Source organism: Rattus rattus, chromosome 1, assembly GCF_011064425.1.
Source record: "Rattus rattus isolate New Zealand chromosome 1, Rrattus_CSIRO_v1, whole genome shotgun sequence".
In the NCBI taxonomy this organism is placed as follows: Eukaryota; Metazoa; Chordata; class Mammalia; order Rodentia; family Muridae; genus Rattus; species Rattus rattus.
The window spans coordinates 136657213-136672320 of NC_046154.1; the positions used below are offsets into that span (position 1 = coordinate 136657213).

The 15108-nt window shown below is 41.5% G+C and overlaps 1 pseudogene; it reads right to left on the reverse strand.

Moving 5' to 3' along the window:
• Window positions 1-394: 394 nt before the first annotated feature.
• Window positions 395-917, reverse strand: LOC116889428 (annotated as a pseudogene).
• Between the last annotated feature and the right edge of the window lie 14191 nt (window positions 918-15108).

Sequence of the window (15108 nt, forward strand, 5' to 3'; positions counted from 1 at the left end):
AGGTTTTAGTAACCTAAAATAAATATCTAAGAGAAAAATGAATTTTACAAACAGGACAAAGGTGAGCATTCAGATGTGACACAAACAGGGACTGTTTTGTTTTGTTTTGTTTTAAGTTGAGCCACTGATTTGCAACTGTTACTAAAATCAACTTCGCCCATAAAACAACAAAATCTGTAATCTGATCATGATTTGTTTGGGTAACAGCTGAACTTTTCCACTAAAAACTTACTAAGCCTCAACTAAGGGACAAAATAAAACATTCAGACTTGAGCTTACACTTTAAAAATTCTACCAACATTAACAAAGAAACAACGACGTCGTATTAATTTACATCAGTACCATGGTCCATTTTCCATTACACTTCTATTCTGGCTGCTGCCCGGCAGGGCTCCTAGTGGGAGTTAGCATACAGTCTGTTCTTGATGAAGACAACACTAGACATATGCTGCCTGATGTCTGGGTAATGTTGAATGTGACAAAACCAGGAGACACATCGAGATAGTTCTTCTTTTCTTGAACTGTCAGGTCAACTATAAAGTGGTAGAGCGCATGGTACCGTAGGATGTCTGTCGTGGTAATGTTATGTTCTCCAAGGTAGACTGTGTCTTCAAGATAGGAGTTAAGACCCTTCAGCAGAGCCTGGGTGTCTTGTTTACTGGAGTGTCCACCTACTCAAGTGATCCTGAATTCTAACCACTGCTGAACTATTACCTTTTCTTCTGTAGTGCTCCCCCGCAAGTGCTCCTTTCTGACGTGCTTGACTAGATGGGTCTCCATGGTACCCAATCCCATTAGACTTGGCCCATTGTTTGCTTGTAGGACTAGAATCTGTCGCTCACCCTGAGCACTGTGCTTATCCCTGGCTTCAGTCCCAGACTCTTCTCTAGTAGCCTCAACTCCGAGGCCACTGCCATCTTCTGGCCCCCAAGGAAACTCTTATAAAGGAAAATATTTCATTGGGGCTGGCTTACAGTTTCAGAGGTTCAGTTCATTATCATCATGGTGGGAAGCACGGCAGAATCCAAGTAGACACAGTACTGGAGAAGTTGCTGACAGTTCTGCATCTAGAAGGAGTCTTCCACAGGCAACCAGGAAGCTCTCTTCTGCACTGGGTAGAGTTTGAGCACTAGGAGCCCTGGAAGCCCACCTACATGTGATACACTTCCTCCAACAAGGCCCCATCTACTTCAAGAAGGCCACAACTCCACTTCCCATGGGCCAAGCATATTCAAACACAGTGTATCTAGGCAAGGACTTCCTGAAAAAAGAAAAGAAACAACAACAGCAGCAGAACCAATAGCACAAGAAGTAATTCCAAGAGTTGACAGTTGGGTTTATTTGAAATTAAAAGGCTGCACAGCAAAGACACTATAACAGCCTATAAGATGAGCAATCTTTGCCAACTATGTATTAAACAGACAGGGGATTGGTATCTGAAATATATGAAGAAATGAGAATTGTAAACATAACCACCATCATGCACTCAATAAACAAGCTACTGAATGAAAGACAGTTTGGAAGAAACCATTATATATATTTCTGAAATTAACCAATATCTTTAACCAGCATGGAAACTCAAATTTGAAGCAGCTTTTTTAATTCCTCCTTACTCTAGTCAGAGTGACTGTTGTCAAGGAAATAAATGACAAGAAACACTGGTGAGGACCTAAAAAAAGATATTCCCTGACTTACTGCTAGGGGAAGAGAAAAGTAATACAGCCCCTATGGGAGCCCCTGTGGAGCTTCCTCAAAAAACTACACTTGCAACTACCACATGACAAAGTTACATAACTCATGGGAATGATATAGGAAGTACTTTGTTAGCACATCCCAGCAACACTTGCACATGTACGCTTAGTGCCACATTATGCTTCTGTCCATAATAGCCAAGAAGAAGAACCAGTCTATGTAGTCACCAACTGACTAAAGAATAAAGAAAGTTAGTACATATGGTTCAGTGAGATTTCACCAAGCTATAAAAAAAGAACAAAATCATGGCACATGAAGAATGAAGCATTAACTGAAATGAAACAGAATCAGACTGATAACATATTTTCACTTAAGTGCATGTCGGCGCCTGCACCGACACGGTACCAAGAATCGGGCGAAAGCCTGTGGGATGAAAGAAACACACACACACACACACACACACACACACACACACACACACACACATACACACACACACAGGTTATTGTGTCAAGCCAGAAGAGGAAGAGAGCCTCTGGTTTCTTTATTGACCAAACTATATATCCCAAGTACAGCACTTAGTAGGTATCTGTGAAGCTCGGTGGTAACAAAGGACCGACTATGTGACCTGAATAAATTAGGGAAATAACCAGGAAGGCCAGCCTAATTCTTTGACTCAGGTGAGAAGTACCTGGCCAGACTGGGAACAAAAGGCTCCCACATGTAAGGGCAGGGCTCAGCAGGGGTCAAACGAGACCCAGGAGGGTCTTGTTCAGGCTGAAAACATTCCATGAATGCAAACTTCTTGTGCGGTAAATTACAGGGAGAGGCTTTTGATCCTACAATCTAAGACTAAGGCCACACAGTGACAAGGCAACCAGGCCCAAATCCAATTCGGCTCCCACAAGTGCATACTCTAATGTATGCCCAAGTCTTGAAAGATTAAGATATCAGATTCACCAGACAAGAGCTGCACAAGTTGACAAAGGTAATCATGGTAATCAGAAACTAAAACAGTTAATAAGCACTAGGCAATCATTGTAGACGATATTTGAAGGAGTTCAATGCATAGGAAAAAAAGTATACATAGAGATGTAAGAGCTTGGGAAAGAATGAATATCACGGAATAAACCAGTGAGACACAGGAAAGATCCTACATTTTAAATCACAAAGATGAATAAAGAGGAAGCTAAGGGAGAAGGCTGACATGACACTGAAAGAGGGAGAGAGAGAGACAGAGACAGAGACACAGAGAGACACAGAGAGACAGAGAGAGGGAGAGACTGAAGATTATATTCAAGGAATATGGAGTCCAAAAGTGAGCAAGAACAGCTCTGCTCACATTTGATAGAGCATATTCCAGTCAAAAATCATTCAGAAAACGAATTCAATCAACATTACAAAGGGCACACACTATCAAAGAGCTACAGTGATGAAATATCTTTACCAAACACTACTGCACCACTTGGACTCACAAAGCAAATGCTACTGGACACAAAGGGACAGAGAAGTACAGATACAATAACCATGGCTGACTTCAGTGTCTCACTTGGATCAGTAGATCACCCAAATTAAAAAAAAAAACTACTAAAGAAACTGCAGAATCATCTGGCACTATATGTCAATCAGACAATGTCAAAAATTCAAGGCACATGCTTCTCAACAATCCATTGAAAATAGGTCACACTTATAGTAATAAATAATTTCTTAGCAAGTAAAAGAATCAAAGTGACTTCTTGTATTTAACACATCATAGTGGAAAAAAATTAGAAAGCAGTAGCAAGTGAAACTGTAGGAACTACACAAATACATGGAGATTGCACCAATACACTTAAGCAGTTTGCTGTGCGTGTGTGTGTGTGTGTGTGTGTGTGTGTGTGTGTGTGTGTGTGTGTGTGTGTGCATGCTGCTGTGAACATGTGGAAGTCAGAGTACAAACTTGGGGGAGTCAGTTCTCTCAGGCCCAGGGATCAAGCTATCTCTTTTCCAATGTTTTCCTCACCAGTTACCTCACCAACTCCTTCCCAGTTCCTGATAATCTAGCCACATCATTTGTCACAGTCTTTGCATCAGTATGTAATTGTACATCAAGCCATTTTCCTTTCTAAGCAAATGCAGCCATGTATACTGTCTGAAGTTCTGAATACTGTGAAGACTTTTTCTTCACCAATGTCCTCCAGGGTTGTCTTAGAGTGGGACTGCGATGCTGCAACTGCCATCTTCTGCACGGTACCTGAAAATGTTCAGAACTATTCACAAACTGGGTCCTAATCCCTTCCCCAGGCAACTGATCACACAGCACACCCATGAGGCTATAGGTACATGCTTAGAGTCAGAAAGCAAGAGTAGGAACGTCATGAAACACAATCACGTCATCACAACCTGCTCAGACCTGATTTCATCATGCCCATTTGATGATGGGTTGCTACTGTACTTTACAGAGTGGCTGCTAGGCCTTGATGGGTCAGATAACACTGCTCATAATGAACAGCTCAGGTTTCATGATACTCAATGGCCCATTGTTAACTGTTCAGTTCCTGCTAAGGCCCAACATCTAGCTTTCTTTCAAAGGGAGAATAGTTGTATGCAGATGACATTAGGGACTTCCTCTAAAGATCGAAGGGCCTCCACTGTAATTCATGGATAGGAGCCTGCCAAAGGCTCCAAATAGCATCCCTATCTGCCACTGCCACTTCAAGTACCATTGGGTAAGCTGGATCATACGGTCCGAATGGCAGAGCAACTGCACAAAAGCTTAACCTTGTTGAAAAGCCTTCTCTCATTCCAGACCGTACTGAAAACAGGAAGGTTTCTCTGTTCTCCTTTTTTTGGTTCGTAGGCTTGAGCAACACACCCAAGTGGGGAATGTGTGGCCTCCAAAATAGGCCCACGACACATTGTGAGTCCTTCGTGGTGGTGGGAGGAGCCACATGCACTCTCCTTATACTAGAAGGAATATTTCTTCATCTTCTACACCACTGGGCCCCCCAAAATTTCAGCGAAGTAGAAGGCCCTTTGGGTTGTATTCAATTCCAGTCCTCTGATATGCATATGTTTTACCAACTTGTCCAGAGTGGTTGCTACCTTATGTTCACTTGCTCCAGTTACAGTGATGTCATCAATGTCATGGTCCAGTGTGATGTCTTGTGGAACAGATAGGTGGTCAGAATCTTCATGAGCTAAATTATGACATAGGACTGGCGCGCTGAGAGACCTTTGAAGCACAACAGTAAAGGTATACTTCTGGCTTTGCCAGCTGAAAGCAGACTCCTTTTGGTGGTCCTCATGGACAGGTATGAAGCAAAGGGCGTTTGCAAAATCAACAGCTGTTTACCACGTTGCAGGAGAACCCTTACTCTGCTCAAACGCGGACAGCATTCCTGGTACAGAAGCAGCAGTTAGAGTAATTACTTTAAGTTTGCAATGATCAGCTGCCATTGTCTGTGATTCATCTGTTTTCTCCATTGTCTATGATTCATCATCTGTTTTCTGCACAGGCTGGAGAGAAGAGGTAAAATGAGCTATTATGAGAACTACACCCTTGCAATTTTGAAGTCCTTGGTGGTGGCACTAAATTCCGTAATCCAATTACAGAATACAAAAGGAATGCAACACTGCTTTTTAATTCCCTAGTTTCTTTGGTAGACACAGCTCTAATGGAGTCCGGTTTTGCCCGTCCCACCACACATAACAAGTCTCACTCCACGAGTCAGAGAACTAAAATGAGGATTTTTGCCAACTTTTGCTTTCTGAAGCTGGGGAAATGAGGACAGCATGAGTTTGGAGGTCCACTGTACCTGCTGTGAGTTGGACTTAGGCTTAAACGCCGCCATTTACCAGCCTATACTTTGATTAAAGGACAGCAATGCTTTACGTATATCAATTTAGAACCCACATCTAGAAGGTCACAGCAGATCTATTTCCTTTCCCTTGTGTGCAGTTGTCTTAGGAAGAGGCTATGAGTCCTTTCAGGAAAGGATGGAAGAAAGGTTGATATTGCACAAGGTTCTTCTTCAAGAGGGCATGACTTCATTGAAGGGTTCTACATGGGTAAACCAACCCAACTCTGGGATCTGACAGGATGTGATCGCCTATTGCTATGGCTTGAGGGATTCTTTTTTAAAAATTGTTTGGTAGTTTTAAAAGACCATATTATTATAGAATTCAAGCAAGAACCTAATAACTTAGCATTTATGGCACCCCTGGGAACACCATGATCAGGTAGCCAGAGCCAAAGCTGTGCAAGATTCAGGTCATTACAGTAGCCTATTGTATACATTAGGGAAACATCAGGTGTGTTACAGCCAAGCCTAAGGCACGTTTTTGTTAGAATTCTTTTTTTTTTTGTTTAATCATTCAAACGTTTAATCTCCCTTTACATATTATATTAACATTCATATTACAAGGCATTCCATTCACAAATATTACAGTTTGATAAAAACTTTAAACACACACACACACACACACACACACACACCCACACACACACACACCCAGAAGTCTACACTAGATTCAATCACTTTACTAAATCATTAAAATAAAGTCATGAAAATATTATCATCATTCTCTTAAAGCAATAAGGTCTGAGGCACTCTGGGAAAGATGTCTTGAAGTATGTGTCAGTATACTGGAATAAAGTAATGAGACACCCAGAAATCAAGGATACTCTCATGACGACTTTATCATCTGATGTGTCTCCACTACATACACTTGTATTTGAACAACCACTGAGGAGCTCAGGTTCCAGGCACCACGGTCATTTCTGATGAGACTCTCAACTATACAGAGGTGAGGTGCATTTGCATACAGGGTAGCAGCATGCATACTGAGTGCTTACAGCACTGCAATGCGTTCCTTTCTCACTGCTATCATTTACAAAATGGTAGCTCGCAGTCACCCACAACTGTGCTATCACTGGGGACATTTGGAATTCTTTATCCAGCAATAGAAATGAAAATAAAACAGGCTCTACAGAAAGGGGAGGTGGAAGAGAGTATGATGGAGAAGGCCAGTATCACCTCCTTTCTCCACTACATAACTAAGATTCTAATACATGTGCAGACACCTGACACAAAGGTAAATGGACTTTTTCTATGGAGGAACAGTACCATGGGCCAGGTAGGGACTCAGAGAGCAGTGGAAGGCTGAATGCAAGTGGTGTGCATGGATATGCAAGCGAGTGGTGTGCAGGGATGCACATGTATGAGAATGTGTTAATCAAATCTATTACTTTGGATTCTAAACAAAGACATCGACCATCAATGAACTAACAATCTAACCAAGAATGAGCCAATGGATTAAATAGATATTTCTGAAAAGAAATTCAAATGCTGCCTTGTCTGGCTTCAGTGGGAGAGGATGTGCTTAGGCCAATAATGACTTGAGATTCCAGGGTGCGTTGGTACCAGGGGGAACCTCCCCTTTCTCCAAGGTGAAAGGAAGAGAGTGGAGGGGGAGCCATGGTGGGAGGAGGACTGGGAGGAGGGGGGTGCTGTGCCAGGATGTAAAGTGAATAAATAAATAAGTTAATGGGGGAAATTTTTCAAATGGCCAATAAATACAAGAAATGAAGTGCTCATCATCTAAGTCAAATATCAATCAATGGAGGTTATGTCATACCCTTACCATAACGCATATCCTTAAGAAAATAAACAACATATGCTATTAGAACAAATGGAAAAATACACTGTTGTTGGGAATGTAAAATTGTTCAGTCATCATGAAACTCAGTGTGGGAGTTTCAGAACACAATCAAACCCATAGAACAACAAAACCCTACACACAGTACTATAATGTGGGCCAGCAGCTACATCACTCCTGGGTATCTATCAGACAGAGTCTATGTGAGCATATAACAAACATCTGCACACCCATGGCTACTGTGGCACAAGTCACAAGTTATGCAGCCAGCCTAGCTACCCATCCACAGATGAGTGGAGAGAGGAAAGCACAGTAAGTGTGCCACGGCCAAACGTGAAACTGTGTCCTATGCAGGAAAATGGGTGGAATTGTAGATCAGCATCTTAGAGCAAAGACAAAGGCTATACTTACTGCTACGTTATTGTGAACAGTGTTTTGCCTTCATGCTGTTAAGTTACAAAGAGGGTTCCACTTGGGCTGGGGTTTGCTACAAAGTAGACACATAAAACATTTCTCAGAAGCTGATAATGGCTGGATGAGCAGCCCTAATCATAAAGGGCAGTACCCCACTATTTGAGAGCCCCTCACTAGCCACCTGGATATTCCAGCTGTCTCCCTTCCCTCACATATCATATATCCATATAACACCTAAGAAGCTCTTGTGGGAGTCACTGTCCTACACTATCCAAGGTCCCAGCTGTCACTTTCCAACACTGTCTATGGGAGGAGCTGGCAGGTTTTTTTGCTTTTAGTAAACTGCTTCTCTCCCTCACTGAGTGGCTTTGTTTGTCGGCTTCTTTCTGTGCCTACTTACATGTGCCATATGCATTTGTACAGTGCCTACAGAGGCCAAAAGAAGGCTTCCGATTCCTTAGGACTGGTGTTAGAGATGGTGGTGAGCAATAGTGTAGGTGTGTGGTGGTTTGAACATGCTTGACCCAGGGAGTGGCATTATTTGGAGGTGTGGCCTTGTTGGAGGAAGTGTGCCACTAGCTGCCTGGAACCCAGTCTACTAGCTGCCTTTAGACCAAGAGGTGGAATTCTAGCTCCTTCAGACATCTGCCTGGACACTGCCATGCTCCTCTTTGATGAGAATGGACTGAACCTCTGAACCTGTAAGTCAGCCCCAATGAAATGTTGTCCCCTTTAAGAGTTGCCTTGGCCATGCTCTCTCTTCATGGCAATAAAACCCCAACTAAGACAGGGTGCTAGGACTCAAACCTATGTAACAGCAATTCTTAGCTGCTGAGCCTTCGCTCCAAGCCCTGGATTTTTAAGAAAGATGTGAAAGTAGAAGGGGCAGCATTTGGAAAGATGAAAGGCCCAGCCAGCAGGAGCCAGGGGATACAGATGAGGGAGAAAGCAAGCGTGGGCCCCTCAAGTCCAAATGTCACAGCGAAGCCCATTACTTTGAAGTAGTATGCACTAATCAAAAAGAGAAAATATAATAAAAGCATTAAAGATTAGTGATAAGTACAACTTAGAAGGCAAGCAAAGTAAACACTAGAAAAAAAAGTAGAAGTGACCCTTCCAAATAACCTCAGAGAAAGGGACCAATAAATATGAGAAGTTATTAGAACAGAAAAAAATAAAACCAAAGAATAAAAAGGCAGGGCCAGTGAGAGGGCTAAACAGGTGAAGGTGCTTGTGGCCAAACTTGATGACCTGGGCTTAATAATCCCTAGGATTCACAGGATAGAAAGATAAAACCAACTTCCACAGTCACCTGACTTCCACACATGTGCCCTGGCATACATACTGATTGAAAAAAAAAATACAAAAAGTAACAAAAGCATAGACGTGGCATACGGAATCAGAAGCTTGTCTGTTGGAAAGCTCTCTGAAATGGGTGAGTGTAATTTGGGCATGTTTTAAAATATTTCATTATCCGATAACGATTAAATATATGAAAGGTAGGCAGCATAAAGCTTTCGAGTTTGGCTATACTGTGTGACAGTCACCATGATGTTCAAATCGTCCCACGATATTTCAACATGAAAGATTTTCTCTGAGGGTGTCCCGGGACTTGCTTTATGAGAGATCCTCTCCTTGTCTGTTACCCTGGCTGTAGTAGGCCTATCATCTGTGGTGTCAAACGTCCTCAAGAGGCACAAGAAGGCTCCTGTGGACCTGTGAAAACCCCTCTTTATGTCTGAGGAGAAGGGAGAGAGCTTCCCTTCAAGAATATCTGGAATCAGAGCACGCTGACAATTCCTTCAGAGGCTCCACGGCTCACTTCCCCGACTGATGGACTGCCTCACCGCTGTACCCAGGCCCTTAGGGTCTGCAGCAACCTAGTCTTTCATGTTTTTCACAGCTTCTTGGCTTGCTGTGTGCAGAACATCTACTATCCGTGTTGCTCTGCTAAACACTGGAGATTCTGAGCCAGTGAGTAGAGGCCCTGCCTGCCAAGCATGGCAACTGAATTCTATTCCTAGGACCCACGTGGCAGAAGGCGAGAATAGACTCCGGCAAACCGTCCTTTGTCCTCTATGTGGTACACGCTTACAACCCCCACCCCCTCTTTCACACACGGGCAGATACATGTGATTTTAAAATCTTGAGACTGTAAAGGTGCCAGTTAAGATCTTTATAAAAAACAAATTAAATTCATTCCAGGCTTAAAAATCCAAAGAGACCAAGTAAAAAGATTTTTCCCTGGCAGCGTAACAGAATCTGACAGTCTCCATGCAAAATTCATAATTAAAATTCAAAATTAAAATAGTCATCATTAAAATCTCTGAAGTACTGAATGCCCTGGATAATTCCTGATCTACATATTCAGATAATGCTATTAGAAAAAAGATACTATTAGAAAAATTATAACCATAAAATATGAAAGCCTATAAAATGTTATTAATAAACAAAATCCAATATTTTAAGCAGTGAGCATAGAGTACTCGCTTAGCATCCAGGAGACCCTGGATTCAGTCCTTATCATAAATAAAACCTCTGTTTTTAATAATGGCATATCCTGGGAAGGCAGATGTGCCTGGAAGTTGAAAAGTCTATTAATATAATTCAAACTATAAATTTCTTGTGAGATTGTAGGATAAGTAACTCAAAAATCTCACGTGTATTCCACTCAAATACTAGATAAAATAGAATAATGATCCTTTTAAAGCTTTACCTGGGCAAATTTTTTCTGTCTTTCTCTTGAGGGTCCAAGGTTGTTTATGGACACCCAGGACTCTGGTTCCAGGCCCCGCCCCGCAACCCTTATCGAAGGGCTCGCCCCAGAACCTGACTTCTTCGTTGGCAGTTACACACTGCGGTTGACTCATCAAGCATTCAGAGCCTGTCAGGCGCTAACAGTCATTCAGGCATTTGCCATATAGAGTAGCAATAACTAAACCAGACCAAAATCACTGACGTAGGAGTAAGCACGGAGAAATTCGCCTCGTTCCCAGACTATGCTGGGGAGTTTTTATTTACTTGCCACGGCTAGAGATACCTGGGGAGAGAGACATCCGTTGCGGGTTCCCAGAATGTATGTGTATTTTCCTGATCTGTGATTGATGTGGAAGGTCTAGCAGTTACGGGTGAGACCACCCCTGAGCAGATGATCTTGGTTTATATAAGAAAACACACTGAGCAAGCCAAGAGGGCAGCTTGTAAGCAGTGGCCCTCCATGGTCCCTGCTGCAGTTCCTGCCCCGAGTTCCTGTAGTGACGACTATGAAGCCTAACAGGAAACATCCTTTCCTCCCAAGCTGCTTTCGGTTGTCACTACAAAGAAAAGCAGACTACATTTATTGAAGCAAGTTGTAAAAGGTAGATATTATTTTTCAACTATTTAAATATTTTCAAATATTTGGCCATATTAAAATACTCTCACATTAAGAAGTATCCGTAGAAACCAAATGGGAAGACGCCTCAGATTAGGTGTTTGTTGCGTGATTATCAGAAACGAAGTGTACTAGTAGGCAGGTAGCCCACAAGAAAAGCAAAGGCTGAACTGGCAGTTCACTGAGGACGACCTTCTCGTGATCAACAAGAACAAAAATGATTCTAAGCATTACTGGCACCAGTGACAGCCATGTGTGCCGAAGTGAGGCAGACTCCAGCAGTCAAGAAATTTTGGAATTATGTCTGTCTGTACCAGGCAAAGCTCTAGTTCTTAGTTTGTTCTGTTGTTGTTGTTGTTGTTGTTGTTGTTGTTGTTGTTGTTGTTGTTTGAGGGCTTTGCATCAAAAGTTTTGACCAGAGTAAAACTTTCTGCAGACCACAAGGACGTTCATTTGCTTGCACTCTGGAGAATAGTTTGGCTGTTCTGAAAAGCCCCAAATGGAATGCTTACAAATTAGCATTCTACTCCTGGCTGTCTACCCTGTAACTGTTTTCAAAGTGTGGGACCTGCTTGGCCCCTTAGTAATGGGGTGGAATTAATTTATTTGGTAGTAGAACCATATTTTTGTTTCTTATGAATGGGGGTGGGTGGGATAAGATGGTGTAGTTAAGCATAAATTTGAATAGAAAAAAAAGACCAGAATATCAATAAGTAAAATCAACTATCGTTTGAGCAAACTTTCTTTTTAATTACTCTTTGTGTGTGCATGTGCTGGAATTTTGTGGAGCATTTGTATTGTTTTCTTTGAGTCAGGGTCTCATTATATAGGCCAGGCTTGTCTTGAACTCCTGATCTCCTCTTTGTTGTCTTAGATGCTGAGGTAACAGCCGGTAATAGCGTGTCTGGTGCTTGTCCTCTCACTGGGTTTGGAATGAAATTCTTGCAGGAGTAATGTTTGTGACACATACTGAAAACTTATTATTTCTGGGAGACTCAAATAGGACTGTGTGTCTGGTATCGTCCACTAAATTCAATCACCCTAAATTATGTACAAACCTAAAGCAAAATACACGGCAGTGAAACAGGCAAAACGTAGTGTTGACAGCGTGACCGACCATTCCCAGTAGGTGGATAGAACATTTTGTGTAGTCAGTCAGTAAACATTAAGTTGTGGTTAAAACAAACTAATACACATTGTGGACAGAGTGGAACCTCAAAGAGCCAATGCTGAAAGAAAAAGAGTAATGTATGGAGCTCCACCTGCAATGCAAAAATCTTACAGGATGTGTTAAAGGCATGAACAATATCACATATCTTATGGAGAAACACACATGCGATTAAAAGTGCAAGCAATGTCAGAACAGGCGAAAATCAAACCCAGGTTAGGAGGAGGAGCAAAACGTTAAGAAAGAGGATGGAGGAAGGATACCCAGGGTCTCCTGTTATGTGTGCTAACTCTTATGTAAGTAATAACTGGGTGTGTTATTTGTTTAAATACAGTAGATTCATCCAAAACTCATGTTGAAGGTGATTTCCATTGGGAGGCACTGAGTGAATGGAAATTCACTGTGATTATGGGTTTGCAAGATACTGTCTTTCGAAAGGAGAATGATGTAAGGTCATTGAAGTGGAGCTGTCGCGATCGAAAACCAGGGCTTTATAAGAAGACATGCACATGGACACAGTCACCTGCACTTTGTCTTGGGATGCTCTGTACTGCCTTAGGACTCTGCAGCAAACAGCCATCACTACAGGAAGCTGCTCCACCTTGAACCATCTGAGTGAGTTAAAACGGTTCTCTTTGCTTTCGAATATACCCAGTCTAGGGTCTTGGATTGGTTGCACAGAAAGCACAGAGACAAGAATCATATATGTTTTTCTTTTCAATAATACTAATGTTAAGATTAAGATAGTATAGGGACAACTTAATAGATTCTGAAAAAAAAAACACTTAATAAAAATAAAGTATTGGTTTTAAAATTCTTAGTAATCTAGAAATAGAAACTTTCCTAATATAAGCACACGATAAAAAATAATGCACTTGATATATTTACAAATACTCAGATGCACTTTATGAAACACACAGTTTTACTGGTGCTCACGGCACAACCATTACTACAATCATTTCCTACTGTGTACCAGCAAGAGATTTAAGCTCAGGTTTGCCTAAAATAAATTTTGTGTAATTTCATTCCTACCGTGTTGATTTTATGAAAAAAATTCCTTGAGGTATCTACCTCATCGGGAAATTAAACACAAGTATGCAAACATTTTAAGTATATAGACAATACAAATACTATATACAAGCAATTGCTAGAGGAGGAAGGAGGTTCCTGAGACTCAGGAAATAAACAACCCACAAGTCATAGAACTCGGAAATGTTAGAGACTCATAGGTCCCTCACTCAATGTTGTAGAAGCAGTAATCAGTTTCTAGGGATAGGAGGTATCTGACCAGTTCAACTGCCTGGAGGAGACTTTCCTACCTGTCAAGCTCCCTAAAAGTCGTGCAGAGAGTTCTATGGATACAGCTTCTGTGATTCATCCGTGCTGGGGTGGGCTTTCTGCTGTTGCAGCTGCTTTTGAGTCACCCATTCTATAAATAGCCCTTAACTATCTTCCTGTAAGTAACCCCAGTGAACTCCTGGGCTCGACACATCGGACATAGTCATTATTGTAGTCTGTTGTTCATTTACTGTCTGGGGGTGTTTGCCCATTTTTCCCTATAAAAAGTTAACAAAATAGTTAGAGATTATAATAAACTCTAAATAGGTAAATTAAAATCTAAACAAATTGCATTTTGAGAAGAATCTTACTCAGTGGCCACCAGCATGTGAGAATGGTCAGTTGGGAGGTTCAAAACCAGTCAAGATTTTGAAGGTATTTTATTGCCAAACAAACCATAAACCTGATAATTGCTCTTAACGAAGCACTAAAGCCACCTTCAAAGCTACCTCGCTTGAAAAGTCTGTATAATTGTCACTTTAAATGTTAACAATGAGGATCATGGGTAAGCAATACCTGGAATCAGAGGCTCACAGACTAAGCCATTATGTTCAGATAGCTCTGCAGTTGGTATATCCCATCAGTAGCACTTGCTAATTGTGATACACTGATTACTATGTTCTACGTCTTCGGAGTTCTACTGCAGTTATCTTAGTGATATTCTGTTGCAGCACAGTTCAAGAATAGAGTCATGTGATGAGAATTAAATTAATTCAGAATGCTGAAGGGTTGTGAGTAAACTCCAAAAAACTAGACAAGTCTTGTGACTCCAGTTTCTTCAGAACACAGAACGACTCTTTTTTTTTCTTTTTTCTTTTTCTTTTTCTTTTTTTTCAGAGCTGGGGAGAACGACTCTTGAAATGTGTTTTTTGTGCTCCTCCCTGGTACAGTGGATAAGATCGAGTTTACTTCAGCTGTTGTTATTCATATATCTTTATGGAAAACTTGTTTTTGCCATGTGAGGCATGCCCTTCTGATACTTTACTCAGGTGACTCTTCTTAGCCCTTAGGGTATAAATCGCCCGATGCTCTGAATAAAGTTGGCTGTTGCATGAGACTTTAGTCCACCCCATTTCTAGGTTCACTGCCAACTAGAGTAGTGAACACTATTCAACACTGCACATAGGACTGGAATACAGTGAGTAAATAACTTGTTTTAAATTAATATGCTAGTTGACCTGAAGAAGACACACCTGAACACAATGACAGTTAATGACCCAGTGAGGTCAGATTTTGAGTAAAAGGCAATAACTGGATGAGACTGAATTGTTTGTTCCCCTTGGTGGGGATGTGTGTGCTCTGTGGGGGAAGAAAATGTTGCAGTGGAAAGTCTTGGTGACACCATCATTTCCGCATCATCAAAACAGAGCTGATCAGTGGCAGAAGGATTGAAATCATACCCCTAAAGTGATGTATTATGAGATAAAATATCTTGACAGAAAGTAACTTACAAAAGAAAGGTTTTACTTAGCTTACAATTCGA